Source organism: Camelus dromedarius, chromosome 8 (assembly GCF_036321535.1).
Source record: "Camelus dromedarius isolate mCamDro1 chromosome 8, mCamDro1.pat, whole genome shotgun sequence".
Lineage (NCBI taxonomy): Eukaryota > Metazoa > Chordata > Mammalia > Artiodactyla > Camelidae > Camelus > Camelus dromedarius.
This window is the reverse complement of record NC_087443.1, coordinates 71387673-71415018: the sequence shown is the minus strand read 5'-3', so window position 1 is coordinate 71415018 and position 27346 is coordinate 71387673. Positions and strand designations below refer to the sequence as shown.

The following is a 27346-nucleotide window of genomic DNA, read 5'->3' as shown; positions in this document are numbered from 1 at the left end:
TACTACTATTACCACTGCGTTGTCGTTATAATTTTTGTTAGTGCTGTTAGTATTGTTATTATTGCTGCTATTATTATTGTCATCGTTATTATTATCATTATTATTTCTATTATTATTCTGCCATCTGTCGTCCCAGGGGCGGGTTGCTCTGCAAACCCAGGGCTTGCAACTAGGGAGTGCAGATCGCTTCTCCGGTCCCAAGCCTTGTCCGCATTTTCGAGCTCGCCTTCGGTTTTGGGATGATTTTAGGGCCGAGTTCCCTCGTCCCCATTGGCTCACGCAGCGGCATAATTATGATCACATCCCCCAGGCTGCTGGCGCTGCTCTCTGTTTATTGGTGGTTAAAGATCTATTATCTATTCATCAGCCGCCTCTTTTTTCCTCTTTTTCTTTTGCCAGTTACATTCTTCTTAAGTGAAGTACCAGCAGGTATTTTGCACGTTTACAATTAATGATTTTTAAAAAATCTGACATCCTTTTAATCTATTACTTGGAGGCCCATGTCATTTCTCTTAAGGATGAAGAAATGCCAGTGTTTGGTGACTAGGTTGCCGTGAGACCCAAAAAATGTCGATTGGGAGAGGGAGAAGAGGGAAATCATGTAAAGTCAGGCTTCAACGCCACCGGATTCATCAATCAAAGGTCCCCAGATCTCCAGACATGCTCCCCTGCTTTCTCAGCTGCCCACTCTCTGCCCTGATTCTCTATAGTTTCATCTGCTGTGTATTTATGTTCATGTCAATTTCTCCATTTTATCCCAGGCATGATCTGTGTTTGCAGGTAGGGTGGGAAGAGGGTCCAAATCCCCTTTTGGAAAACACTCCAGGCAAAAGAAGAGTTAAGGGTGTGTTTTCTGGGGTTGCCTGGGCACCTGACCTTAGTGAGGGCCCAAAAGAGATTATTCATGCTGTCTCCCTGAACATTCCCAGGGCACACATACATACACACACGATACAGTTGTGGGCCCCAGGTCTGCACTCGCCCCAAGAAACCTGCCTCAGGCATCAGCCCTCTGCCACCAGCTCTGGGCAGGGGTCTTGGCTGGGTTTTCACCCCTAGTGGGCAACCTTGCTTTGTGGCATTCCCCACCCCCCTCATCCTTTTCCCTAGGCTCAAGGATACAGGGTGTTCAATCCAGCCTCTTGGGGTGGGGCGCAGTTTGAATACACACCTCCCTGGGTCCTGAAACACTGACCTCCAAAAATATTGTCTCCAATTCAGAAATCTTTCCCTCAATTAGGCTGTAGAGACAAAGCCTCACTGTGCCCTGGTGGGCAGGAAGCCTGAAGCCCCAGGGAAAGTGGAAGTTTTTGGGCTGTGCTAGCCAGCCAGCCTGGGGTGGAGGTAAGGGTCAGTCCTCCCTTCTGGAAAGAAACACCCAATTTAGGTGGGCTGTAGATCCTGGATCCTGGAGCCCATGAGAGAGGATCCCTTTCTCCATGGAAGGATCTCCAGCAGGGCTAGAGAGTCAGGCCTGCCCTCAGGCCAGGCCTTCCAAACTCCTTAGGCTCCAAGTGGGAAACTGGGGGCACTAAGAGCCCTGCCCTGGCTGCAAGGCTGGGAGTGGTCATTTAGGCACAGTCTTAGTGATCTTGGCTGGGGGTATGACAGTAGATGACCTTGAAAGTAAAGGGGATCCAATCAGTGTCTGAGAGGTGAAGTGAGGCCAGCCATGGTATGATAAGTTTCCCCTCTACTAAACTCTCAGAGTAAAACTAAATGTTGCTGGTACTATCTTAAACCCCTTCTCTGCCCCCCAACCCTCACCCTACTTTGGCCAAGATGTGTCCGGAGAGTGTCCCAAGGAAGTGAGCAACACTATGGAGCCCAGAGTCTCAGCCTCGCTCCTGAGGCAGGGACGGTGGTTCTTCTGGGGCAGAGGGCCCAGGCTGCTCCCAGTATGCATTATCCTTGCAGGCCACCCGCCTCTTGCAAACTACTCTGACAGGGCCAGGTTTGCCCCGGGGGCTCCAGTTACTACCAGGTAGGCGAGGGTGAAGGAGTCTGATGCCCGCCCTCCTGGCAGGAGTAGGACTTGGCAGTTCCTCTGCCCCTATGCGCTGCTGGTGGCTAAACCTCTCCTGGGCCCCCACAAGGGAGAAGCGGGTTTCCAGTGAGTCAGAGGCCCAACACGGAAGACCTGGACACTGAGAAATCTATGCTAATTCATGTGCCCAGACAGAGGAGCTCCAAAAGTTTCGAGCTGCCCAGCCCCGACGTGTGGAGGAATTAACTAGGAGAGTAACTCATTAACCAGGCTGGCGGGTGCGGGTACACCAGGGCGCTGGGCACTCTAGTCTGGACTCGGACCCTGAGCTGCCTCTAGACTCCACTCCTAGGACCCAGCGGCTGCCATTCATTTAACTTGTGGCGTCTTCAGCCTTGCAGAATCCGGCCCCTCTTTGTTCCTTAGCTGCCCGGGAAGAGTGGGTGTTTGGTTAAGTACCGGTGTGAGCAGTGGGAAGTGGGGGGATTTCTGAGGCTCCATCTTAGACAAGAGGCTCCCAATCCCCACACCCCGAGTCGCTGAGGGTTTTGCTCTGTAGACTCAAGAATCTACACTCTGCAGGCAGCTGAACTAGCAGACATGTGATGAAAGTTCCATTCTTGGATCTGTCACTTACTGACCGAGCAATCTTGGGCAACACCACAACCTCTCCCGACCTCCATTTTGTCACCTGTAAAATGCTGCTTGCGAGGCCATAGAGGGTAGGAGACTGGCCTGTTTGGGGGAGTGGTAGAACCCTTCTGCTTCCCGATTGTGATCGTAATTACACTCTCGTGTGTGTCTTAAAAACTCATAGAACTGTACACTACAAAGGGTGAGTTTTATTGTATGTAAGTTATACCTTAGTAAACCTGCCCCCCTCCCTGCAAAAATCAGGCCTGGATGACCTTGGGCAAGTTACCTAACCTCTCTGTTGCCTGTTATCTCTTCTGGGAAAACGAGGTTAAATAATAGTACCTTGGCCCTTGAGGTTGTTCAACATATAAGCCAAGCAAAGTGCTTAGACAGTGTGCAGCATATAATGAATGAGCTGTAACAAAAGTGAGCTCTTGTCCTTGGTGTTGAGGTTATTATTATTACCTACCCACCTCCAGGGCTTGTTGCTGGGCTTGGAGATGGAGCAATCAAGTTGTACAAACAAGAGCTATTGCTCATCTCACGCTCCTGCCATTCTCCCCTCCAGTGCTCCCCCAAACGCCAGGGACTTCTCTAGGGAGGTTCTGGGAGTGAGAGAGGCTTGGATTCCTGGCTAGTAGGAGACATCAAAGGGCAGAGCTTTCCGGTGATCTCCCGTACCATCTGCTCTGAGTGTCCCACCAGGCCCACCTCACCCGGCTTCTGCTTCTCCCTCGCTCGGCTCCTAATAGACCTGTGTGATAACTGGAGTAGATGCATGGATTCATGCAACTCTGGATAGGTGCCCAGGTGCTGCCTGGGGTCTCTACCTGTGTGACCTTCACCTTCTCGAGCCTCGGTTTCCTCATTTATGAAAAGGAAATATCTTACTTGTTTGAGAGGAGTAAATGAGCTAATGCTTGGCACAGTTTCCGTTCATCAGATTTTAGTTAATGTGAGGCCATGGCCTTGTACATCCTGCCTACCTGCCACGCTGGGCTAAATCCAGGTCGCCGTGGTCAGGACCCTCCCGGAGAGCCAGTCCCTCCAGCCTGCAGTGTGCGCCGGCAAGGCAATGCGGGAAGCACAGGCGTCAGTGGAGAGTGAGCCCTTTCCGGGGCCCAAGGTGTCCCAGGGATGGGGAGATCCTCAGGACTCGGTTAAGAATTCCTCCAGCCCACAGTGATTTCCAGTCATCCGGCCTCTGAATTGCGTAGGGCAGCAGTGGTAAAACGAAAAAAAAAATTAATATCCAAAAAAAACGGTTGTTTTTTTTTTATTGTTATTAAGGCAAATCCCTTTCTGGTGCCTAGAGGCCGCTCGCTGGGCAGGCACGGCAGCCCGGGGTGGATATCCGCGTGCGCGCAGCGGCGCCTAGTGGCGAGGGCTGGGCGCGGGCAGCATACCCGTGGAGCCGCTGAGCCCCGCGCGCCCCAGAGTGCTGGGGTTGTGCCCCACTGCCAAGACCTTGCCGTGACCGCAGTCTGATCCAGGAGAGGAAGTCAAAGGAGGCTCAATGGCCACAGAGGAGAGAGGACATCTAGGACATGCGTCCCTCCTCCCTCCATCAGCTCCAGCTCCCCATTTCAGAGTTTACCACTCACGCTGGAATTCCAGCTTCGCTAGGAATCTGGCTTCCTTCGGAAGAGTGAAAGGAAGAGGGGACGGGTTCTGTTCTAAAAGGGGCGATGAGGACGTGATCACCTGTGCCAGGGCAATACTGCACAAATGCAGCCAACATCGTGTCTGAGGCCCCCGACCCTGGTGGCTCGCAGGATGGGATGGCCTGCACTGGCCCCGCCTGGGGTGGAATCCGAAGAGCTGGGGTTGCGGAGTGCTGCCCCTCTTAACTTCAAGCCCCCTCGTGGCCAGTGGAGGACGCCCTGAGACAGGGATCCTGATGGTTACTGCTGAGGTAGCAGTTGATCACCAGCCAGATTAGGTGGCCATGACCTGGCCCGGGTGACTGGTCCCTTCCTCCTGGTGCGCGTGTACTCATCTGTCCCTGTGCAAGTAGGTTCCTCCAGTGAGATGAAGCCCTGCAATCCAAACAAAGTTCGTTGGAAACCTGCGGGTAACTGTTCAAAGATTCCTCTGGGGGAACTGAGCCCTCGCAGGAGGATCTGGACCCTGGTCCAGGCCTCTGCTGCCCCGGACTGCAGGAAGCAGGCTCTATCCTTTTCCGGGCGTTAGTTAGCAGGAGCCTACGAGTGCCTGCACCGTCTGGGTCTCCGAGATCCGTCCCTTTTTGAGAGCCAGTGTTTCAGAGCCAGGAACTCCGCGCTGACCCGTGAAGCCACACGCAAGACCTGACCGTGGAGTTTACCTCCTTCACCACTTTGAAACTCGTCAACCAACACAGAGCCTGTGCCGATTCACTATCGAAAGCAAGGAAACAGATAAAAGGAGGTCCCAGTTTCTTTCTCCCTCGGCTGCCTTCAAATGAAAGTCGAAAGGCCAAGCAAGGATAAGAAAGGGGTATGCTGACTGACAGACACAGGGACGCAGGAATTAGGGAACATAGGCACACTTGCTCAGGCGACTGACTGCCTGCCTGGACAGGGATGGAGATAGCGCCCCTGCACTGTCCCTGCTAGTGGGTGGGTGGGGTTATTGCTTTCCTTTCCAGCAGTCCCAAAAGCTTTGCTTCATTGGGCTACAAGGCCATGGACTGTTGCCAGAAGCTCCCTGCTGAAAGATAAGATGACCTGTTTAGCGGGCCACAGGCCCAGCATGGGAGGTGGGGGACGCATCTGCTGACTCCTCTACCACCTTCCTGGACATCTTTTCATTTCAGACTCTGCTCTTGCCACTGGTCACGGGCCTTGTATGTAACTTGGGTTCCAGTCCTCTAAGGAGCTGCTTGGGGTAGTCAACGGGAATTCACCTTCCACCTTAGGAGAGGCTTCTGAAACGCTGGTGTCCCACCAGCCTCTCTCTTAGGCACTTTATTGTCTCTTTTTTGTACTTCCCCATTTTCTGGACTCTGGAAGTTTGGGATAGGGCTTAGAAAGGAGGTTGTGGTCATTTGAGGAAAGAAGGCAACTGGAGGCTTCTTCTCTTGGACACTTTAGCTCTCCATGAAACCTGGAGAGGACGCCGGGAAGACTTAGAAGAACAATTCCTTTCCCTGTATCGAACTTTAGCTTTTAAATAAGGCGTATTTGCTTACACCAAGAGCTCAGTGAACCTCACAATCTGGTGTGGAAGGAATCATGATACCCATTTTCCAGATGAGAAAACCGAGACTCAGAGAGGTCACCCTGCGAGAAGCCCTGAGACAGCCCTGCCTCCAACCTCCAGCTCCCCCCACCTCCCCCCTCGATAGACACCTGCATTCAAGATAATGAGAGATGGTGGCAAAAAGCTCCCCCGCAGGCAGTCTGGGGCGCCCAAACTGTCTCTTTCAGGCGGCCCCACATAGTATAACTCCATCACTTGCCTCGAACCCACTTGCCCACCATTGTCCTCTAGGCCCCCTTTTCCGGCCTAAGGCCTTTCCTCAAGCCGTCTTGCTCCTTCCCAGGTCGCCTCCTGAGGACTCAAGCCCCTGATTTAGGACTAGTGGGTCTGTGGCGGCCTCCCTGCGCCAGTAAACGGAAGCTCTGGTAGACCAGCGCTGGCCTGCCCGGCGGCGCTCTGAGGCCTCCGCCGAGACTCTGTGCGCTCCGCAGCTTCGCGTTGCTCTTCAAAGCATCCCTGAAATCTCCGAGGATGCCCTGCGCCGGAGGTCCAGAATCCGGGAGCGAGGCCTGAGCCCTCCCTCTCAGCCAGCAAGACGCCCCAAAAGCCCCTGGCCCAGCGACCTCTGCCTCCTTAGCTCTGCCCAGCCTGCCCAGAGCTGGCCGGGGGACAGAAGAGTGGCCAGGGGGGTAGGAGCTTCCGAAGAGGCCTACAGATAGGGTCTGACCGCCCTCCTCATGAGGAGACCCCCTCCCGGAGCCACGGCCCCTGGCTATCTTTAATTACTGGCGGCCACAGCGGCAGGCAGACGGCCTCCCAGGACGATCGATCGGGATGCAGTCTTCTGATTCGGCCCCACAGCTGCACCGCCCCGCCACGCTCACATTCGGGGGCCCTAGCACCTGGAGGTTGGACACACCAGACCCCGCTTTCCTATTTGCGTCTCCTCGGTATCTGGGCGTTGGGACACGCGGTGAGCTCCGCTTCCCCCGCGACTCCGCGGAGCCTCTGGCGGCTGAAGCAGAGGCAGAGAATGGGGCCCTCCAGAGGCCTTCAAGCGGCCAAAGCTGGGTCCGGCTTCCCACCCCCACCCCCACCCCCACCTCAACCCCCGCCCCATGCACACCCCCGGCAGGGACCCGGAGAGGCCCGACCGCAGCTGCCCTCCGCTTAGCCTGGCCGCCAGCGGCTCGCCGGGGTCTACGCAACAAAGGGTGGCAACGCGGTGGCGCGGGCAGGGACCTCATTGGTTCAATATTAGCTTTTCATTCCAGTCTATTGTGCCCATCTGAGATAATATTGACTCTGAGGTGAGAGCCCACAGACGACAGGGCTTGTCTAACACTCTGCGGCAGGGCGCTCGAAGGGAAGAGAACCAGAAATGGAGAGTTAAAGAGACTGCAAATAAAAGCTGCTGGCGCGGCTGCGCGCCCCAGGGCCGCGCATGGCCCAACAGCCCCGCGCTCTCTCCTCCCGGCGTACGCCTCGGCCTCCGACCCAGGAACCGAGGGTCGGGAGAGGCTCCTGGGGTCTGGGGGCCGCTCTGAGGAAGAGCAATGAGCGTTCCCATCTAAAACCACCCTCGTTTAACACCCCCCGCCCTCCATCTTCCAGACAACTGATTTTGAGGTTCCGCTTCTGGGCAACTCTGGAGAAAAACGAATTCCCATGCACATCGTTTTAGTTTGCCAGAAAGCCAACTGAAATATATTCCCCTTTTAAACGATGTAACACCTTAGGGTAACTTCGCTGTCAAAGTATTTCTCCGATTTCCGCAGCATCAAAAGAGTAAACACGCGCAGCGATTATTGTTAGGCTGCACTACTTGCGAGTGCGCGGTTAATATCAAATTTCTAACTGCATTTTGCTTTGCTTTGAATCGTCTCCTTGCAGCCCATCCACGGGTTTCTTAACCGCCCTTCTAACCGCAGCTTTAAAGGGCCTCTGGAATGTTGAAGTCTTGCATATAATAAGATTCGTTTCAATTTCCGAATTCTCTCTAAATGCCTACATTGGAAAAATGACACTTTAAGTTGTCTTATGTGTCAAAGAGAACTCTTAGGTTTACACTCTCGGGACCCACCGCCAAATGCTCAGAGCTTGCAGTGAACGCGTGACTGAACGTTCCCGGGTCGTTTAAGAAATTTGTGTCTCCCCCCTCATTGGAGTCTGACCTCTGTAAAAGATAATCTCCGTTACTCCAATAAGGAGCTGGTCGTTTGGAATCTTTACATCTACCCCAAGACACTTGGGTGTGTGGGGAGCTGGGATGGGGCAAGAAATGGGGTGGGGGCTTCAGCATCCAGGGAACCGTTGTGCGCCTCCCTCCTTCCGCCGAAGTGCCCCATGCTGAGCTGGGGCTCAGCGATCACGATCTCCAGCACCGTGAATATTTTAGAGGAGGACATTCTGTTTAATATATGTGTTCTGTAATATATTATATATATGATCCGTTTGTAGTATATATTATTTAGCATATAATATGTATTATATGGTTTCATCATGTCATATACTGTCTACCATATATTTAAGCCCGAGTTCCAATTTACATTAATATGTTAGTTAACATATGATACATTTTATACGTTACATGTTATACGTCATGTGTAGATAGTTCTGGATATATATGTACATATAAATATATTTATTTTACGTATGTGTGTAAAAGTATTTGGGGGAGCCTATAATTTCCCTGCAAGTACATATTTGATCGTTTTCATACAAAGTTTTTTTTTTTTTTAAGTCCTAGTGGAAACCACTTTGACATCAGCTGTCCTTACAACAAATGCCCTGGGGTCCAATTTCGGCCCCAGGGAAAGGCGGGAGCGGGTAACTCGGCCGTAAGGGACAGCAGATCCGCTCTAGAAAGTGGTTTTCCAAACGCCCATTCCCTGGGGACAGAGGAGGAAACGTTCTGGACCTAGTGGCAGGCTCTTCTCGCTTGCGTCGTGTGGTTGTTTTGGTTTTGAGAGAGGCTGTTTAGAGGCTCCGATGGTCCCTACACTGATGTCATGAATTAAAAATGAATTTGAGGAGTGCAGCATATGCTCAGCTGAGGCGTCTGGGAGAGCAGCGGAGGCCTTTCACCCCGGATTCTGGGCTCCAGACGCCGCACTGGCGGCTCCGGCCTCCGCGGGCGACGCGGGCGCGCACAGCGGTCCGGGCTCCCGAGGTCCCCGCTCCAGCCTGCAGCCGCCCTCCGACCTCGTGCCAGGAAAAGCTGTCCGTGGCTTGGACCGCCTGCAGACCGGGCGGTCCCAGCTACAGTCCGCTTTTCGATTAAGAGCCAAGAGCCGAAGAAAGCGGACAGTTGGGAGCTGCTCCCGCAGGAGGGCAGGGGCCAGGTGGAACAAAAGCTGGATTTCGGATGTCCGAAGGTTATCGCCTCCGCACCGGACATTCAGTTTATGGATGGGTGAAAAAAAAAAAAAAGACAACCGAAGTCAGGTACGGCGGGCATCAGAAATGAGAAACGTCCTAACTTTGCAGCCTGAGGACCGGAAGGCTTCTACTTCAGAGGCCTGGGAGTCGGGAAGAGAAACTGATGCGGCGGGGGAGGGGGCAACGGGGTGGGCTCGAGGAAGACTTAGTGAAGGGGCAAGAGGGGTCAGAGACCACCGGAACGCAAGGTGCTGTGGGCTGTTTATTTCTTATAAGCAAATCCTCCAAATAGCTACCTGGTGAACATCATGAAGCAAAACCATGAAACTTGGCTAAAATCTAACCAAGAGATGGGCTCCCCACTTCAGGCAAAACCCCAGGTTCAGGGAGCCCGGAGCCCGCCTCTGATCTGGCCTTTTCCCCAGCCTTGGGGAAAGGTTTTTGCGGACATGGAAGAGTGCAGGCTATGTCCTCACTGCTCTGTCCCTGACTGGGCTCTGGGGTGTGTGCTAACATGCGCTGGGGACCGGAAGTGGGAAAATGTCTTCATGTTGCTAAGAAAAAAGCAACCGACCCCTCCCCCTCCTCAGTCAATGGCTGCAGTCTCCGAGGCTGGCTGCGTGGGGAGGCGTCTGCACACTCACAGGATGCCAAAGCTTCCAGATGAAGGGTGGGTCACAGTGCCAAGCAGGTGGATGTGGGGCTCCCCTAGACGGGCTTTAGCACATCTGGCCCATCTGCAATATTTTCTCCACTCAGGTGATCCATCTTGCCCCTGCCCAGTGTCGTGGGAAACTTTAATTGCGTAAGCATCAGAGTTCCATATTACTGCCCCTTACTCTGAGCCCCCATGATCCTGGTTTAAGGGGCAGCTGCTCAGGTGTGCTGGGAACAAGAGAGGGTCCATTTCACTGCTCATTTACCATCAGAGCACCTTGCATGGGAGACAGTGCATTTCTATCACTGATGGCACCTGTCGCAGTACTATGCTAAGCGCCTGTTACAAGGATCTACCTCATCCGGTCGTCTGAGCAATTCATTGAAGTATGCGGCTTCTCACTTTCCAGATGAGAAAACTGAGGCTCTGAAATGCCAAGGGGTTCACCCACGGTCACACACAGCTAGGGGGACTTGGATTCCATTGCAGATCTTTCATTTCTTCCCGCCACCATCTCTTATTTCCCATCAAAATGCCCTCTTTCCCCAGTGAGGAAGTCTCACAGGGCGAGAAAAAAGATAACACTTTGCTGACTGGGTAAGAAAAGAGGTAACACTTTGCTCTTGACTCCCCCCCCCCCAATTCAATAACGAGAGGATACAGAGCCTGGATCCCACTCTCCCCAGAGCACTTATTTCAGGTCCAGAAGAGACAGTGAGCAGCTGGCACACAGACATCATAGACGGTGTACAGAGAACTTGCTCCCACATCACTTCAGTCACCTTTCCCACCACCCCCGTCCGGTGGATACCGCCGTTCTCACTGCAGTTTAGGGAGGCAGAAACAGGCTCGGTGAGGTAGAACTACTTGATCACTGCCCAGCCAGTTCACGCAGAGCCCTGGCACTGGCCTGGGCCGGCCCATTCCAAGCCTCCCAGCTCTGCAGATACCACATATGGGACCATTTAACCAACAGAGTTAGGCCTCGCATTCTGTTGTGAAACTGCTAGGTTGTTTTCTCTTTGTTTTAAGTGTTTCTGCAAATGTTTTTTCGGGATTCAAAACTTTCTCTTTATTTATACCTCTATTAGACTCATTCTTTCTCCATGTATGTATTGCAGCAATCTGTATTGCAGGACCATCAAGGAGACAGAAAAGGAGTTGCCCCTTAGCTGTGTTCAAATGTTACTCAGAGTCCAATTGTAGACTTCATCTGCAATTTTTGCTCTATTATTGTTTGTAGGTTTTGGTCTATTACCATTTGCCTTACGTGCATCACTAGAACTCCAATATGTAATCAAGGGTTTGAAATTGTTTCTGTCTGTGTATTTTTTCAGGACTTTAATAGCATTTTTAACCCTTGCTTGGACAATGCCTTCTCTTTGCTAAGATCTAAGGGGGAGAGTTTGAGGTTGGTTGAATTCTTTGATCAAATAATTTCATATCCAAAGGGGTAATTGAGACTCCAGATAGGAAATGGCTCGAGGGGTCTCTGACCTTGAGAGGATGTACCAAATCCCCAGCCACCACCAAGAGTCTTGCCAGGGAAGAGTGTTCTCAGCCATCAGCCAGCCAGGACTCCATCCCCACACTCATTCTGAACCTCAGTTTTTCTGTCTCCATAAGAGCCATGTCTCTCTGTCCCATGAAAAAGCCTCATTTATTCTCATTATTATAAAATCGTATGTATATCTTTATACTAAACTAGAATGTACAAAGAAGAAAGCAACAATCACTTAAATTCCCTCTAACCAGAGGTCAGCACTGCCCAACATTTGGGGACATTAACTTTTGACACCTCAAAAAAGAAAAGTAGTTTATGTAAACATACCTTTTCATTATTGGTGGTCTAGTAAATAAAAGAAAGGAAAGAAATACACTGTGTGATTCTGTTTACATGAAGTTTATAACTGGATATAGAATTCAGAAGAGTTCTCTGGGAGAACTCTGGGAGAGGGTTCACTGGAAAGGGGCACAAGGAAACATTCTGGGGTCCTAGACATGCCTTATGTCCTCATTTGGGCCATGGTAACATGTATACAATTGCTAAAACTCAACAAACTTAAGACCTGTGTATTTTACTATAACATTTTATACCTCAATAAAGAAAAAGAAAGAAATGAAAGAATCCTGGACAAATACTATAGCAAAAGACCAAACTGGAGGGGTGGGGGAGAAGTAAAAAAAAAAAAAAAAGAAAAAAGAAAGCATGAGATGCTGAGCTAAGGCAAGCTACATACAATACCCGGAACTTCACAGAGGAGGATAACAGGCTTGTCTCCCCAGTACCACCAGCCCTTCTCAGCACTGCCCCCCTCTTCAGGCCTGCAGTTAAATCCAAGAGGGCTCGACCCTTAAAAAGGTAACACAATCTTAAGATCCTGCTGGGGCCCACCATCTACCAGACTGCCTCTTCTTGGATGCTGTTACGCTTCCATGTTTGTAATGAGGCACTGCATTTCCTGAGGTGGGAGGGGGAAGGGAGGGTATCCCTTGGAGCTTAACAAGTGTCTTTGCTTGAGTCAGGAAGGAAGATTGAAGGCCTTCACTTTCAAATAGATTACTTTCCAAAAATTTCTTTCTTAATCACTAACTAGGACTCAGAATGTTTGTACCTCATAGAAACAATGTTATAAATGATGGTCAAATTTCCAAGTATCTCCTCCCAAAAAAATCTGTTAAATGCCTACTCATAAGATATAGAATTTTAGGCTTGATAGGCATATAAGTGCACTAAATTATAGTGGTTGTGTGCCATGTAAAAAATGGAAAGAAAGCAAAATCCTTTTTTTCCCCAAAAAGACATACCTACTATCTGGGTGGATCCCAGGCACTATGTTGGCATCAGGGATTCAAAAATGAACAACCTCCTGATGTCTTCCCTCAAACAGCTCATTGTCTAGTAGAGAAAGAATGCCTTGTAAATAAATAAGTGTAATAAAAACCTTACAGGTGTTGTGATAGAGATTGTTATAATGAAACAAAACAGAAAAATAGAAGTGAATGCTAGCTGACAACGAAAAACATTATTTTGAAGCAGGCTGAGTTGATGGGATAAGGAATTTGATGAAGACCTGTAGAAAGACTCTAAGGGGTCATGGGGTAATTTGAAGGGCAATGGCCCTAAATCTGATTCTACTTCAAAATACATGTCTTCCCTTGTCCCTGCATTACAGTTTGACTTCTCAGTCATCATTGGGGCTGGTTGGTTGATCTTCACTTTCAATTTTTTTGGAGGCAGTAGAAGTGGGCAAGACCTGTAATTCCAACGATAAAAGGAAAGAAAATTTAGAAGGTATGTAAACCCAGGAAAAGGACTGTCAGAGGTAGACTTGACCCAGTAGTGATGGAGGGAAAAGCGTAACTCCCAGCACTGGGTAAGAAAGAAAAAGCCGTTCCCCACACCAGCCACCAGATGGTGAGGATGGCTCAAGACAGCTTGGTTGTCTTGAGAGCAGAGTGAGCTTGGAGGCCCTGTGTCCTCACAAGCATGGGCCCACTTAAAGTCAGATATTTACAGTATTCGGGGTTCATTTACTCATCCAACCAGCATTGTGCATTCACCATTCGTATGGAAATTTGCAACTGACATGCAATTAACAGGATTAAAAGATTTAGTGATCTATGGTCCTTGCCTTCAAGGATTGCTTGGGAAACTAGATAACTATTATTTAATTTGCCCAGACATGAAATCTCCTGTATTTTTTCCTCATGATGCTGTTTTCGTCAGTAAGTTACAGAGAGTAACAACGCAGAATCTGCTGACCTCACACAATTGTTCTGAGGCTGGAATATGATTAGGGAGTAAAAATGCCTTTGTCAAGTGCGGGTTAGACAAACATTAATCATGAAAATTGTTTTCAGCTATGTCTTCCCCTTACTGGTCAATTATTCATTCAATAAATGTTTATGGTACACTTATGCTGAACAGGTACTGTTCTGGGCACTGGGGACATAGCAGTGAAGAAAACAGATGAAATCTCTGCCCTCATGGAGCTGACATTCCCCTTTAGGGCATTCCGCTGACATAAGTAAAAAGACTCATCAGCCATGTGAGGGAGGCAGAAAGCTTAAGACTGCACAAAGCTGTGTACATTTGCTGTTTGGAATATTGAAAAATTGGAAACAATCTAAGTATCCTTTAATGGAGGGACAGGTTTTTAAAAAATTATAATGCTTCCATACTACAAAAATCTGGGTGGCTGTAAAAAGAAGTAGCTCTCCGTATATAGTATCATGGAAGGATTTCCAAGACCTGTTAAAGGGGGGGGAAAGTAAGTTCCAGAATAATACGTAATATGATCCTGTTAATGTTTCAAATAAACACTACCTATTTTTGTTTTATTCATACCCTAATATACAGTTACATGTGAATACTTAGATGTAAACTCAGAGAAAAGTTCTGGAAAAATACACAGCTGACAATTGTGTTACTGTAGGGGAGGAGAGGTGAACTGATGGGGGATGGTGTGGACAGGGCACCTTTACGATGACGATGATAATTTCCGGCAATGAGTGTGCATTCACGTATTGCTTGTGTAATTAAACAAGGAGACACATGCATGTGGGTACAATTGAGTTATAGCAACATGATTATAGGTGACAATTGTTACTCTTTTAATCTCCTATTATGTTGTTTTAACATCTCTATAGAGAGATATATACATATAGATGAGATGATGCCAAAACATTAAAGGTGGATTTAAAACATGATGTCCTGGCTCGGAAATCTTGCCTCTCCCCACCCCACCTGAAGTTTATAGTGAAACCTTTTTTAAGAGCATCATGGGACGTTGGATAGAAACCCTTGATCTCCCAGTTCTGAGGCACATGTAATTATTTCACAGTTAAGTAGCCTCAAGGATCTTTGCAAAAGATATGATTTCATTATGAGAGCATCATGCCACTCCCAGCAGTAATTGAGCTTCAGCTGGAGCCAATGTGGAGGTTCTGGTATGTGATGGGTGGATCCCAACAAGGTCCCCTGGTTCCCAAACCAAGCCAGGTAAGCTAGCCTGAGCTTTGGCTGATCTCTGAAAACCAGCTCATGCATCCTGGCTGAATCTCTTGTCTCTGTCTCTGTCTCTCTCTCTCTCTGTGACCTTGGCAGTCTTTAATGCTTCTGGGTTCACCAATGGCAGGAGCTGGACTCTATGGCCCATAACATCATTCCTAATCCCAAACTTCTGATTTCTATTGTGGCAAGTTGTTACAAGAGGAGACCACATTTGTTCACATGCGCATGCCATGTGCTGGGACAGAAAAGCAGAAAAGCAAAGTCCGTGGCCTTAAAGAGTTGTGGTGGAGTCAAATTCTTGAGGATGTTGAAGCTGATGAAACTGCTATAAAAGTGGACTCAGAACAGAAGCATGGAGATCTTCCTCCACTTTTCTGTGGTCTCTGGTTTGAAATCTCTTGCATAAAGTTGGCCTCTGTTCTTCTAGCCTCTTTGTTCTGAAATAAAGCTGGCAGCAGGGGCCCTAGCATGCTGGGTGGCTTCAGGTCTTAGAGGTTCAGGTCTGTAACACACATCCATGTTACACAGGGGAAAAAGAGTCCTGGGTGGGGACAGGGATAGCCTGAGTGAGTCCTAGGAGGACTGGAGATAGGACCACCGATTCAACAGACTTTTAGTGAGCACCTGCTGTTTGCCAGGCACTTTGCTGGATTGTGGAGCACAGGCGTGAACTGATCAAAGATAGGGCTTACAGAGCATGGCTTCAGTGGTTAGAAGCCTCTCCTGGGCTGGATGATAGAAACCTTCAGATCTGTGCCCTCCTCCAGGGCCTCCCCGAGAATGGGCAGATCCGGTCTCAGCTGCCAAGAAGCAGAAAACTGCTCAGGGCGGGGGTTGTGGGGGGACCAGTCATGCTAGACACTGAGTCTGGGGCTGGGGTCAGAAGCCATCCTAGACTGTGCAGAAAACTCTACAGTGCCCTTGGTCCCAGCCAATATTGAGCAAAGGGAACTTGCTTCCATGGGCTGAGCATGGGCAGGTGTTTCCACAGCAGAGAAGGGGCAGTGTGGCAGGAGCAGAGAATTAACACCAAGCTGACCCAACATCTCATTCCCTCTCCATGCCTCCTAGCTGTGTGACCAAGTAAATGACTCAATCTCCTGAGCCTCCTTTGTTTCTTCTATAAAGTGGGAATAATGACAATCCCACCCATTCTTCCTTCAGGAGATGGTGCTGGAGATCAAATGAAGTAGTGGGTGGAAAAGTAAATGATAAAGCACTTTAAAATACGAGCTGATGGTGTTGCACACTTCAAAGGGGTGCATCTTCATGCTGTCTCCCCTCCACATCCCCCATCCCACCGGGAAGCCCCTTTGCCATGCAGCCATGTGATTTTTCCCAGTGTGGAGAGTGCGGGAGCAGTCCTGGAGGCAGCAGAAGGAATTCTTGGCTCACTTGCCCCTCGTGGGCTGGAGGGATCATTCCAGAGCTCGTAGATTCCCTCACCAGATTTCCCTTACAGGGCACATGGGCAAGCTGACACTGGCGCTGGCACTGGCTGAGCAGCCCCTGGAGATGAAGCTGGGAGGCCCCATCACTACTGTGGGTTCTGGCCCTGCCCTGAAACCCACTAAACCAATGCCTTGTATACCTGACAGGCGGCATCTGGAGACATTTTCAGGCGCTTATGGGCTCCTTTGGGGAAGAGGCTCTCCCTGGGCCCATGGGCTCCTCTGCAGGAAGGAGAGACCCTTTGGGGGCAGCGGGAGCTGGGGCATCAGGCGAGCCAGCACCTCTGGTCCTCACCTACTATCAACCTTGGGCATTTCTCTGGGCACAGCTGTCAGATGTGATTATTTTTTATTTTGAAAGTGACACATAATAATAAAACGTAAACGTGACATAAGAGGAAAAAGTCAGAGACAATACCTTACCCATCCTACAACCATTAACCATCTGCTATAAAAATGCTTCTCAATATAGCTATGTATGCTTCTTAAACAGGATTTGGGAAAACTCAGGTAAATCATTCTCTTGAATGTTCCCTCCTTCGGGGGGTAGGTCCGCCTCCCTCCTGCAGAGTATCCCAGCATTGGACCATTTTTGACTCTTTCCACAGGGTAAATCCCCTGAAGTTAAATTACAGGATCAAAAATATTTCTCTGCATCCTCAATGTTTTGAATGTTACCATTCCTTTTTAAAAGTTTGGTAGTGAGTGAAAATAAAATTGTGCTCTAATTTTAAGTCTTTTGATTATTTATGTGGCTGAACATCTTTTTTTATTTCTTGTATGTTTAGTGGCTGTTTGTATTTCTCCTTCTGTAAAAAGCTTGCTTGTGTATCTCAATTTTTCCCTTGGAAAGATGGTCTTTTTCTTATCTTAAAACAATACTTCATATAGTAAAGCCCTGAATTTATTGTTTGTCTTACATTATATTTTTTCACTAGTTTGCCATCTGTTTTTTGTGTGTGTTTCCATACCAAAGATTTAAATATTCATGCAGGTGAAGTTGTTAGTTTTTTTCCTTTCTGGATTCTGAGGTACATTTCTTTTCAAGAAAGGCCTTTCTTATCCTCAAGGTAATGAAATTCTTATTTTTTACTTTCTTCTCCAACTTTTAAAATTTTTTAAAATGTATACATCTTTAATACATTTGTATTTTTCTCTGTGAATGTGACAGGAGGTGAAAACCTACTTTTTCCCCCTCCAAATGGATAACTAATTATTCCAACATCATTTATGGAAAAATCTTGTCCTTCTCCACTAACAAGAAATACAATAATAACTAGATTCCCATTTAAACATTTTATTTCATTAACTTATTCTATTCTACATTCTATTTTATTCACTTACCTTTTTGATATTCCTACAACGTTATCATACTGCTTAATTACTCTGACTTTGTAATATCTTTTAAAATCTGATAGAGCAAGCCTCCTCTCATTTTTCTTATTTTACAAAAATTGTCTATTCCCGTGTGTCTAATTTCCTAGATAATATATAGAATCAAATTGCCAGTTCTTTTAATCAGGAATTTTATTGAAATTGCATAAAATTTATAGGCTGATTTGGGTGAGAATTGAAATCTTCACAATACTTAGCCATCTCAAGCAGAAATACCATAGTTTACTTAATTTAGATTTCCTTTGATGCACTTCAATATTTGCATCTAAACAGGTCTTAGATGTTTCTTGCATGAATAAGCCATTGCATTTTCAGTTTTGGGGGTGATTATGCTTTGTTTTGTTTTTGCTATGGTGAATGGAATAAATTTCATTTTATATTTGCAACTTGGTATTACTATTATTTAAGAAAACTAGTTTGTATCTGGGAATCCTTGCAAACTGTATTCTTGTTTCTATTTTGTAATCAGTTGAACCTCTTGGATTTTCCATTTAATTACTGCTTTACTTACTACCAAGAGAAAGTATGTCTGTTGTACAAAAGGAAAGAAACAAACAGTACCTTTCAGAAGTAGTCATTCTTTAACATTTTGATAAATATCCTTCAAAAAATATATGTTTTATATTTATATATACATATATTCTTAAAATAATATCAAAATGTTTATAACATACAAACATCTACTGAAGTAGACAGACATGTATGTCTAAGAATTAAGTAGACACTGATATTAGAGTCATACGAATAGCATCATAATATGCATATTGTTTTCTAACCCACTTTTCCTACTTAATAAAATATTATAAGCCTTTTTCCACATTATTATTCTACATTATCATTTTAACAGCTGCATCAAATGTATGAACTTATTTAAGCAATCCTCTAACTTTGGACATCTAGGTTGAGTCTATTTTTTTAATATTATAAATCTATAGTGAGCATCTTATTACGTAAATCTTTGTGAATGTGCATGATTATTTCTTTAGGAGGAAGTTCTAGAAGTGGGCTTTCTGGATCCAAAGGCATGCTGGAATCTAAGGTTTTTGTGACAGAGTTGACCAGTTGCCCGCCAGAAAGCTTCTTTTCCTACCTTCACTTTTTAATACAGATTTCCTTTCATATCTCCCTTTGTTCAGTAAATATTATACCATAGATGGTTCTTAAATTCTTAAACTCACTGGCAACATCGTCTTAACGGTAACAGAATATTCTGTCAGCCACCAACCCTCTTTGGAGCCTTCACGGTTCCTTTTGTTTCCTGGGATAACCCAAGACTTCCAACTTCCAGACCAAGCAACTTTGATGATGGGGAACCCCAGCCTGGGGTTCCAACTCCCCAAGTAGAAATAAAAGGGTTCAGTCAGCCTCAATCTTATTTGCTCTGTGCAGCAGGGAGGTCGCCAGAGGCTCTATGAAATGTTAGTCATTCTAAGAGTTTGCTACCTACAAGAAGCAGAAGATCCAATTGTGCTTCAAATAAAAATCCCCTTTCCCTGCCATTTCTTAATCAGTCAAAAAGGTGTCACATATTCTCCCCATCGGGTGTTCGTTTGGCAAGAAACTCCTAATTCAGAAACCCTTCCAGCAAGGGGGTACGTTTTTCTAAGCAGCGAATGACTACAAACACAACAGCATTGACAAGTCACAACTTATATCCTTCTATGGTGTTTCTGCTCTTTTGAAAATGTTAATAAAAACTTAATGTGGAAAAAACCCAACTTTTTCCAAATATGTGTACCAATGAGCCCGAGGCAACTCATACTTTCTTATAAAATAAAGTGGGTCACTCACATCAATCATGTTGTCTTAGCACATTTTTTCCAAATTAGGAATTCTCAATCCATCATACCATGTTATGGCATCCCTTTTCCAAACATTTCCTTTTAATATGCTCTTTAACATGATAAGCAAATCTAATAGAATACATTAGTGTCACTTTTCAGTGATGGAGTGTTTCCTCCTGTTGCAATCCATGATGAATTCAGGGAAATATTTTTCCCAGCTCACCCTCTAACCGTGATCACTTGTTGAAAATATGACAATGGCCCCCAAAGCAGCCAGCGCCACACTGGGGTGTTGGCCTTAGAAAAATCACGGGACTCCTGCCTCACCTCTCCATGTGTCATAAATGCAGAAGACTCACAAGATGTGTGTGTCCCAAAGCAAAATAATAAATCCAGATTCTGTACGTGAGCAGTGTTTAAATTTAGCCTGTCGATTCAGTAGAGCTGCGCCTGCACACATAGTATCCTGTATAGATCAAAAGCTTGTACTGGGCTTCATTTTAAAACCACATTGCTCTCAGAACGTTTCCAAATCTCCTGAATCATGCAGAAAGGGAGGATCCTTGGCTTAAGAGTCTCCCGAACTGGTTACCATCCTCTTGCAAGTGAATTTGGACCCCGCGTGAGATACACGCTCTGTTTACAACCCACTTGAGATAAATATATTTGCATGTTCATATATTTGACAACACTTAGCTGGCAGAAACACAGTCTTTGTTTCCACTCGTATCTCCAGTTCTCCGACTCATGTGTTCAGTGTTAGCACTTGACTTTCTTTGGAGTTTTTTTTTTTTTTTTTTTTTTTTTTTGGACAGAGTTTTGGAATAAAACATTTGTGAAAGTTGGGAATGGGAGAGATTTGCAGAGCGCCCAGGAATTCAGTTGTTTCGGGCTTTTGGCCACCCAATAGGAAGACATCTGAATGGGAAAGGGAAAGTTCAGTTTGTTTTCTGGATCTTTCATCTGGACATGCGGGGTCCTGCTGACGCAGGTTTTGATTGCCCATTTCACAAGTCACATCACTTCTTCCTCCCGTCTTGGGAAAGGGGAAGGGAACGTTATGGACTCTGATCAGCCGTAGCTTCCTGACGCTGCCCCATTCCTGCCCAGAGCTAACAACTTGAGGCTGTGTGTGTCCAGGAAACCTCACGAACTCATCACAAAAATGACTGTGCTGGGGGCAGTGGAGAATACAAAAACAAGACATAGCTGCTGCCCTTAAGGATCTTGAAGTCAGGCTTGAAAACAAGTAGAATATGATGAGGAAAAGAAGAAACATCCAGGTTGTTCAGGGGAGGGAGAGGTCACTGCCAGGTAAGGGTGAATGTAATGAAAGATTGAGAAGAAGATGATCTTTGAACCAGTCATCAAATATTGAGTAGGCTTTGGATCTACACAGATGGGCAAAGCATCCTAGGTCAAAAACACAGCAGGAGTAAAGGGGCAGGTGAGGGAATGCACGCAGGGAGTAGGGGCGGGACAAACAATTAAGGACCAATGGAAAGCAGGCTGCGTAAAGAGAAGCATGAGAAGAAATCCAGGAAGGAAGATGGATGAAAGTGTGTGAGGAGCCTTGAGTGCCAACAGAAGGAGCAAAGCCTCCGGGGGATAGTCCCCCTCCCATGCCCCCAGAATGTTCTGGTCGCATCAACACATTTGCCTGGAATAGGAAGGTTGTTAGGGGGATAATATTTACATGGGTGCATGTGAGCCCCCCCCCAATCTTCTGTCTCTTTTACACTCTCCTTCTGTGCACAGGCAAGTGCTACAGCAAACCAAAGTGTGTTCCATTGCTGAGGTTGGAGCACCATCCTGGAAATTCCCGCCGGCCTCAAAGCTGTTGCTCACAGAGGTTTAGGGTTCTCCCAAGTTTCACTGTTTTCTATGAGTTACCATTTACAGAAGCTGCCCCTTTATTTCTGGTCCATGGACCCAGAGGGGCTATGCAATGGAAGACTTTAGGTGCTTTGGTAAAAATCCATCAGTTTGTTCACCACACATTTATTGAGCAACTACTATGTGCCTTCACATTGCTCTGTGCGCTGGGGACAGAGTGTGTGAATAAAACACGCAGAGTCCCTGTCTTCATTGGGTTTGCTTTCTAGTGAGAAAGACAGAAAGTTATCAAGATCATTTCAGAGAGTTATAAGGGAAATAAAGGAAATAAGCGAAGTTATGGGATAAAGAGTGATTGGAAGTAGGAGAAGGACAAACATGTCAGAGAAGATGGTCAGAAGATGCCTGAAGGATGGGAGCTCAGAAGGAGCCAGCTAGCTGAACAACAAGAACAGAGAACAGAGCAAGCTCAGGTGGGTGGTGAGTTGGAGGAAGCTAGAAAATGAGAGGAAAGGGAGCAGATGGGGCTGGGGTGAGGCAGGAGCCCATTTGGGATTTGAGGTACAATGGGAAGTTCCTACAGGGTTTTAAGGGGGCAGTGACCGAGCTCTGAAGTTTGGGGTCCCCACTTTAGAGCCACCGTTGGCCACCATCTGTTCCAGCCTCACCGTTGTCAATTTTCACCACAAAGTCAAAACCAGTGCTCAGAGTGCATCAGCTTTTATTTTTACAGCAATCTTTGTACCCAAACCACCGTAGCATTTTTAATAACAAACTGGCAGGGAGTCAGACATCTGTACTTGAAAAAAACAGCCCAAGCCAAGTATTTCTAAATGTTTTATATTTACTTGTAACATTAGAATAACCATGAGGTTGCTTTTTGCATAATCGGAACCATTCTCATTAGGGTTCGACAGATCTCATCCTTCATGGGCTTGGGTGGTGGTTTTCATTATGGCAATGACATTGATCTGATGGGAGCGAATCTCTCCTTGAACGTTTGTGGATAAAAGGGGGAAGAAGTTGAGAGAAACCAGGGCAAGCTAGGAAAATAAGAACTCTGCGAAGATAACCATCAGCTTGGCATTGGCGGCAGGGCAAGAAAAGAGCCCAGGTTTCGAAGTTCAGCAGAGCTGGGCTAGAAGTTCAGCTGGGTGACCTTAGGCAAGTCACTTAACCTCTCTGAGCATCCATCTACCCATAGGCAAAATGCAGATGATAACAGAAAGTACTTCATGGAGTTGTGGTGAAGTCTAAATGAAATAAAACAGGGAAAAGGGCCTGATATGAAGTTGTTTTCTGCCTGCCTTCCTCCAAAATTAGTATTTAACATCCAAGATTGAGACACTTCCCCCCATCTTTGTTCTAAAGTAAACTTGCAAGATCGATCAAGCAAAAGCACAGCATACCCAGTTAAACCTGAATTTCAGATAAATAACAAATAATTATTTATTATAAATATGTCCCATGCAATATTTGGGACACTCTTAGAGTAAACAAGACATCCTGTATTTTATCTAGAAACCCTATTCTAAAGGCTTAACAATCCTGAGAAAGAGGGTTTTTGAGACCCAGCCCGGTCTTGGTATTCTACCTGGGCACCTGTGTCAGAGGCAGTTTGACATCCTTGTAAAGACTGTGACTTTCTTGCTCACTGAATCCCCAGTGCCTAGAACAGACCTGGTTTACAGTAGGTGCTCAATAAAGATGTATTGAATGAGAAACTAAACTACAAGACCTTGTCATACTCAACCAGATTTGGGAAGTATACACATTTCAAACATGCCTTATAGACTGTGCGTCTCCTTTATCTGAGGTCGCTGATATGAAGACAAGGACCTGCTGAGCACCCCAGCCCTCACTCCCCACCACCAGAATCAACCTGGAATTGAAAAGGAGGGTGACCGTCACACTCACATCACCTCTCAGCCAACTGCAGCCAAGGTGGAGCCAGATCTGTGCAGCTTACACTGCAGCCCCTGCCCCAAACTCCCTCCACGGCTCCCCCAAAACAACATGGGTTGCAGGAATACTTCATGCCAACTCATTTCATACTTCATTTATTTTATTAAAAAAGAAGATACAACTTCATGTTCAGAGTCTGCTTTTTTCTCCCCCTTCCTTCTGAAAACAGGAGACATCTGGGCTGGGAGAAGCTGAGAGTGGACGGTGAAGAAGTCAGGCGTGGCCCCTCTGAGCCTCCCAGGCTGGCAAATGTCTACGTTTCTCGGGAAGTTGTGAGCACAGAGGATTTCCCCAGGAATCCAGTCCGGACTTGTAAAGAAATGATCCCAACATCAAGAAAAGAAACCGGCCAGTAAATTCCTAGTTAGTTCGTTTTCTAAGACTTCTGAATGTGTTTTGAATTTTCTCTAAATTAAGATAATCATAAAAGGTTAAGACATTTAAACAGAGCTCCACCTGATCCCAGGGCTTGATGTGTTCGCTTAATTAGTTCCCGAACATACGGTTCAGAGCTTCTTATAAAAACAGGTTAATGACTCGAGGTATATTTGGGTATTAGATTGAACGATGTTAAAGGGACATTCAGACCCATCTCAAGGCCTTAACCTGCCCTTGATCTGTGCTGGAAGCCATTGCTGACATCTGTTTCAAAGAGATATCAAAAAACTTTCCAGTGGCCTCATGGTAAAACAAAAATCCACACAGAGATAGGTATCAAGCATTAAAATACTCAGGATTCAACATCGCCTGAGGAATGTGTGACCCCAAAATGTAACGGGGGGGCGGGGAGGGGGTTGGTGTTTGTGGTGGTTGAGGAGGGGCTCATACAAAGCCGGAGTGGACGGCTTCGGCTCCGTACGGAGAGGGAGCAGCTGGGTCATAAACGTCCCCAGGGCCTTTGTTCTTTCGTGTGTTTCAGCCCCGATAATAAACCAGGTGCTCCTGTGTGTGGAACATAATTCAGGTCGCCAGGAGTCACTCGCCCAGCACCCCGGCAACCCCACTCTTGCCCGCCCCTCCCGGGAAGGCGCCGGTGGGGACGCCCGCAGGAGGAGGGAGGTACTGCACCGACTCATCCGCACTCCCGAGTCCCACCCTTGACCCGCAGCCCCAGTGAAGGTCACGTGGGTGCTTGCTCTGCTTAACTCAGCTTTTGGATAAGCTCCCTCCCCAACCTCCAATCAGATTTCTGCCCCTGACGCCTTCCCGTATGGGCACGCGGGGTCCATTCTATTTGTGAAAATTCGGGCCACGTGTGGGAAATGACAGTCAGCCAGGTCCATAACACCCGCCCAGAGGGGATCGGACGCATCTCTCTGCTTCAGTGCACCTCACTCTACCCACATCCGTCACCCAGCCTTTTAACAAGTACTCATCCAGCACCTGTTGTGTGTGGGGTATGAAGTGGTCTGGGAAAAGCAGAGCTGGTTTGAGTCTAGTCCTGCCCTCCGGGGGGCTCACGGTCGAAGGAGATGAGGCAGAGATGGGTAGGCAAGCGTTAAGTGAGGCCCTCACAGGTGTTTGAGAGAGGCGTAAGCAACATGAGATCGGAAACGTGAGAGGAAGAGATCATTTCAGGCAGGGTAATGAGGACAGCTTCACAGAGGACAAGGCGTCTGGACTCTGAATGATGTGCCCATTTGGACTATGGTAACTGAGGGTGGGTCACAAGGCATCGCATGTGGAGGGAATGGCAAGAACAAAGGAAACTGCCGTGGTCCAAAACCTGGGAGTCGCTTTCCAGGCAGAAACAGCATCCCCATCCCTGCTCATCTGATCCTCAAATATCCTTGTGAAGTTGATAAGGCTGGGATAATTATTTCCACTTTATAGATGAGAAAACCAAGGCGCACCGAGGTTATATACATGTCCCAAGGTTTCATGGCTCAGATATAGTGCAGCCCAGATTCAAACTCAGGCTTAAACTTTCCAGATCCACTGGGAAGTAATACTGAAAAGATCATATTGCCAAGGATCTTAAATTAAAAGGTGAGGAAGTTGCTATTTCCTCTGTAGTCACAGGGAGCTATCGAGGACTTTGAGCGAGGCTGGAAGACCCATTAGGCAGCTGTGAGCAACAGAAGCCAGAGCAGGAAGAAGCTGGGTGTGGGAGGATGAAGGATGGATGCGTGGTGGTCCCTCAGAGGTTGTTACATCCACTCTGGGCGATGAGCTGGAGGGAAAAGGAGAACAAGGATGCAAGAAAGGGGAAGTTAGACTACTGTCAGGCAGGAGACAGGAAAGAGGCTCCAAGAACCACTGTGCCTCCAAAGAGCTGGCTGTGATGCCTCCCAAAGTCAGCTGAGACTCCAGCATCCGTGACAGCTGTGGTTTAGAGTGATTACAGTGAGCCAGGCACTTTCACATCTATTTCCTCAATGAATTCTCATAACAACCCTATGAAGTAACTGATCTTATTACTTCCAGTTTATAGATGAGTAAACTAAGGCACACAGTGGTTAAGGATCTTGGCGATGGCTACCCAGGGAGGAAATGGCTCAAACTGAAATATGAACAGGTCTTTCCACCCAGAGCCTGAATGCTGGACCTGACCACTCCCTCCAACCCTCCCTCTTAGGTCTTACATACCACTCAGACTGCCAGGGATGGAGGGGCGGGGTTCCCGTTGCCCATCAAAGTGCGTCTGCCTGGCTGCCCTTGGCTGGCCACCCTCTCCCCAGTCTGGCCCAAAGTTACCTTTTTCCTTTGTTACCTCCCCCTGGGTCCCGAGGGATCCTGCTGCCACAGCCCAGCAGGCAGGAGGCCAGATCCGGGCTGTGATACAGAGAGACAGAGTCCTTGTGAGCTGGAGTCCCAGCCTGGGGCGTCACAGCAGGAGAACTCAAAGCTGGGCCAAGCTCAGTGGGACTGAGATCAAAGCCAGCAGGGGGTGGCAGTACAACAAGGAACAGAAATGAGCCGGGATGAGGCCGGTCCCATATCATTCCTGTGGTTGCATCGCTGGGCTGGGGAGTCTTTGAAGGTCTGGGACACCCCATCCCTGGGTGCAAGGCAGAAGACCTCCTCACTGCCCTGGGCTCCCCTCCAGGGGCTGGGGGCTGAGAAAGTTGTCTGCCCAGCCTCAGTGATCCCCTCCTTCAACTTACTGCCTGCTGGCCCACCTCGGGATGCTGTGCCCACATCCCTGCTCTCTGGTGTAGCTGCTTTCATTTTCCTACGTGGAAAATGGGTGTGGCTCCCTCCTGGTTTGGCCTGTTACACTCTTTGTGACTCTGGGCATAGCCCCATGCACATTGTAGTATTTCCAGAAATCCTTGAGACCTGCCTAACAGAAAGCCCTAGGTCCATAAAAGCCCTTGAGAGCCACATTTACTGGGAGCCAAAATGGCACACAGCACAAGAATAGCACTGTCCAGGGAGCCCAGACCCCAGGTCCTCTCCTGGCTTTGCCACTGACATCCAAAATGAGCCCTGTCACCTCAGTTTCCCCATCTGTGGCACTAAAGAAAGGCTAGCTGCCCTAAAGTTTCCACAAAGCTTCCTCATCTTCTACTGGCCACGTCTTGGTCATTCTCAGTTCTGGGTCACCTCCTCCGAGAGGCCATCCCTGACCATTCAGGCTATAGCAGCTCTGTCCCCTCCCCAAGGCAGTCTTTATCATGTCACTTTGTTTGCTGTCTGCATCTGACCTTTTTCTGCTTGGGTATTTTTTGACTTGCTTATTAACTGTCTCCCTGAATAGGACATAACAGCTGGGAGCCTGTCTGAACTTAACCTCTGCTGCTCCCTGCTCTGTCTCCAAGCCCAGGATATAGAGCCTGGCACAGAGTAGGTGCTCAACTAATGTTTGTTGAATGAATGAATAAACTGTGAGCATTTTGCTGTGTTGTAAGATAGTCTTCAAAAACTATGTTTACAATGGCTACAAAATAGTCCAAAGTGTGGGTATATGAAAATATATTAGTCCAATCCCCTATTATGGGACATTTAATTTAATAACTATTATTCACTAAATGCTAAAGAAGGTCACTTCTGTTTCCCTATTTTCTGTTTCCCACTGCAACCACATCAGTTCTGAGGGAGCAGGGACTT

At 47.5% G+C, this 27346-nt stretch overlaps 1 long non-coding RNA gene across 1 annotated transcript in view; it reads left to right on the top strand.

Annotated features, from left to right (window-relative positions):
• The window catches only part of LOC105095095 (uncharacterized), a 72858-nt gene that overhangs the window by 926 nt on the left and 44586 nt on the right, over nucleotides 1–27346 (top strand). Inside the window, exon 2 of the long non-coding RNA XR_010381991.1 lies at nucleotides 23463–23656. This is a non-coding gene — a long non-coding RNA (uncharacterized LOC105095095). The remainder of the gene's footprint in view (nucleotides 1–23462; nucleotides 23657–27346) is intronic.